Source organism: Octopus bimaculoides, chromosome 13 (assembly GCF_001194135.2).
Source record: "Octopus bimaculoides isolate UCB-OBI-ISO-001 chromosome 13, ASM119413v2, whole genome shotgun sequence".
In the NCBI taxonomy this organism is placed as follows: Eukaryota; Metazoa; Mollusca; class Cephalopoda; order Octopoda; family Octopodidae; genus Octopus; species Octopus bimaculoides.
The window spans coordinates 15,918,521-15,922,112 of NC_068993.1; positions in this window are offsets into that span (position 1 = coordinate 15,918,521).

Genomic DNA, 3,592 nt, shown 5'->3' on the forward strand with positions numbered 1-3,592 from the left:
ATATATATATATATATATATATATATATATATATATATATATATATATATACATATGTGTGTATATATATATACGCCTATATGTATGTATGTATATATATATGTGTGTGAGTGTGTGTGTGTATGTGGGCATACACACACACACACACACACACGAGTGCGTGGTGTTGTTAACTGGTTTGTTAAAAGAATATTCAACAAGATCGTCTGACTGGGTGTCTCCCTAATAACAAGATTAATGACTTCTGCTCATGAAAATTCAAATAAGTTACTCAATATCAAGACGGAACGCCGAATCAAATATGGATGACGGCAACAAACCTCAACACTGACATCCGACACTGCCACTAACACCAAAATCTATCATGAACATCAACAGCGCCACCTACATTGGCATCATCACCATCGCTAACATCATCACCATTAGTAAATCGACCACCGCCGCCGCTGTCATCTTGACCATTAACATCATCAAAGCCACCACTCGCATCGCCGCCATCTTCGTCAGTGCCATTAGCATCCCCACCGCCGCCATCATCACGACCATTGCCAAAGTTACGACTGTATCAACTACCACCAACCACCGCAGTCACCATCATTGCTAAAACCATTACCACCACCACCACCACCACCACCACCACCAGTACTACCATCACCTCCAGCAGCAGCACTAACCAAAACCATCACCAACACAACCACTACCACCTCAACCATCGCCTCGACCATTACCACCATCACCATCATCATCTCCAGCAGCAGCACTACCACCGCAACCACAACCATTACCACCAACTTCACCACCACCACCTTCATCACCGTCGCGTCCAGCAGCGGCACCGCCACCACCACAACCACAACCATCACCACCACCAACACCTCAGACATCATCACTACCATCATTACTATTGCCACCATCACCACCAACACCGCTACCACTAGCGTCACCATCGCCACCATAATGACCACCACCAATAATACAATCACCAACCTAGCCAACACCATCATCACCACAGCCAGCAACGCCGCCACCACCATCAGAGGCAAGACAATAACCATCACCACGATCACCACTACCACTATAACCACCACCACCGACACCACCACCACCACCACAACCACTATAACCACCACCATCATCACCACTATTACCATTACCAGCAATACCACTAACACTACTAACACTGACACCACCACCACCGCCACCAACAACACCACTATCACCACCACCGCCACCAACTCTATCAATACCAACTCCACCACTACCACCGTCACCACCACTATCAGCACCATTACTACAACAGCAAGACAACCACTAACAGCAACAGCACCAACGCCCCTACCACTAACACTAGTTCTACCACCACCACCACCACCACCATCGAAACAACAATTAAAGCAAACTGCATGGTGGCACGTGAATTGATGATGCCGATGATGAATAAGATGAAGTTTAAAAGGGTTAAATGCAATGAGTAAAGACAAGAACAAGAACAGCAACAACATTAACAGCTACACTGATGACATCACCAACAGCAACAACCAAAATGGCGATCAGGCGAACCAGAACAAAAGATTTTTTAAAAAAACTAATAACATCAGCAGCGACATCAACGATACGGGACATGTTAGATAATGTTGACGACATTGACTGACAATCCTAAAAGACGGGATAGTCACGGCTGGAATAATACATCTGATCAGATTCTGTTCGAACGTGAGAATAAGTACAACAGCAGCAGCATCAATAGCAGCAGTAATAATAGTAGTAGTAGCAGCAGCAGCAGCAGCAGCAGTGGCAGCAGCAGTAGCAGTAGTAGTAGTAGTAGTAGTAGTAGTAGTAGAAGCAGCAGTTGCAATAGTAGTAGTAGTAGTAGTAGTAGTAGTAGTAGTAGTAGTAGTAGTAGTAGTAGTTGCCACAGTTGCAGCAGCAGCAGCAGCAGCAGCAGCAGTAGTAGTAGTAGTAGTAGTAGTAGTAGTAGTAGTAGTAGTAGTAGTAGTAGTAGTAGAGGAGTTGCAGAGGCAGCAGCAGCACCACCACCATCACCAGCAGCAGTAGTAATCACATCGATAAGATGTTAGTTTCTTTTATATTTCACATGTTTCAGTCATTTGAACTGTGGCCATGCTGGGGCACCACCTTGAAGACTTTTCTAGTCGACTAAACCCACTCCACTACTTGTATTTCTTTTTAACTTGCAATTGGTTGGAATACGTCTGATCGTCGTTTTGTCCAGTCACGGTTGACTTGAGGCTTAACAATAACAAAAACAAAAACGAAAGCGACAAAAAACAACGACGCAAGAAGCAACAACAGTAAAAATCTATGAGCGTGACTCTAAGTAACAGTCTTGCAAGACATAAAGGAAACCACCTACAAGAGCAACAACAATGACAATAGCGGAGAAATAAGGTCGAAATCACGCCATCTGGTGGTTTCAGAGCTGGAGGTAGCAGGGATTTGTCTCCCCGTTAACAATATGGATAAGAGTTCATTTTGCACCAAAATGCCAATACGAGAGTTTCTCTCATGATAAGTACCGCAGTATGATTTGTTCTAATAGATGTTTCAGGATTAATATTTATGATAAAATAGAATGAAACTAAACACAGGGGAAAATCTGAAATCTGAGAACCTACGATAATGTTGACAGTTTGTGTTGTCACCGCTTAGTCAAGAGGAGTAGGGTTAATAGGAGGGTTGAACTAGTTAAACTGTTATGAAGCGTGTAGGAACAGAGAAGTATTGCTGTCCTCAGGTTATGAGTAAATATCTACTATCATAATACTCTTGTGGTTATCTCCGTCACAACAAATGAATGAGAAAGTACATTAGATGAATAAGGACGGAAGGGGATGGTATCAAAATGGAAGTGGGATGGTGAAATTGAACGCTAAAAAGAAAGATCAAACAGCATTTCAACTCTGTGTGAGTATATGTGTGTATGTGTGTGCGTGTACAAGGGAAGCATGTGAGTGTTTGTATGTATGATTATTATGTACTTTATTTTGTATCATATTTATACATAAAACACTGCAATTAGCCGTCATTTTTGACGGCACAGATTCAGCTAGTTGTTTTATATTTATTCCTCGGTCAGAACTCTACCGATCATTCTACACCTGCTTTGTTCATTTATAATTTAATATATTGACTGCGTGTTTAAAATAAGTAAAATTTCTATTTCAATAACTGACAGCATCGTATCTAGTGTATTAGCGATAGTTATAATATATCTTGTTTACAGATAATATTCAAAGTTGACTCTATTGTAGGCCACAGTGTGGTTTGAAATCGGAATATTAAACGCATTGATATTTGAATATCTTTAAACAGCTTTCATGTTTCGTAACTTACTTATGAACCTTCTCCACTATTGTAAATTCCGACGGCAAAAACAAGAGCTTAAATGACAATAACAACAATAAGATTTCAGGAAGATCTTCAAAGTGCGTAATATAAAGACGCAGAAGAAAAGATGAATGCATAAAAGACCAATATATCGGAAGTAAATGAATCAGGAGCTAAATGGGTGATTATCTCTCTCTATCTCTCTCTCTCTCTCTCTCAATATATATATATATATATATATATA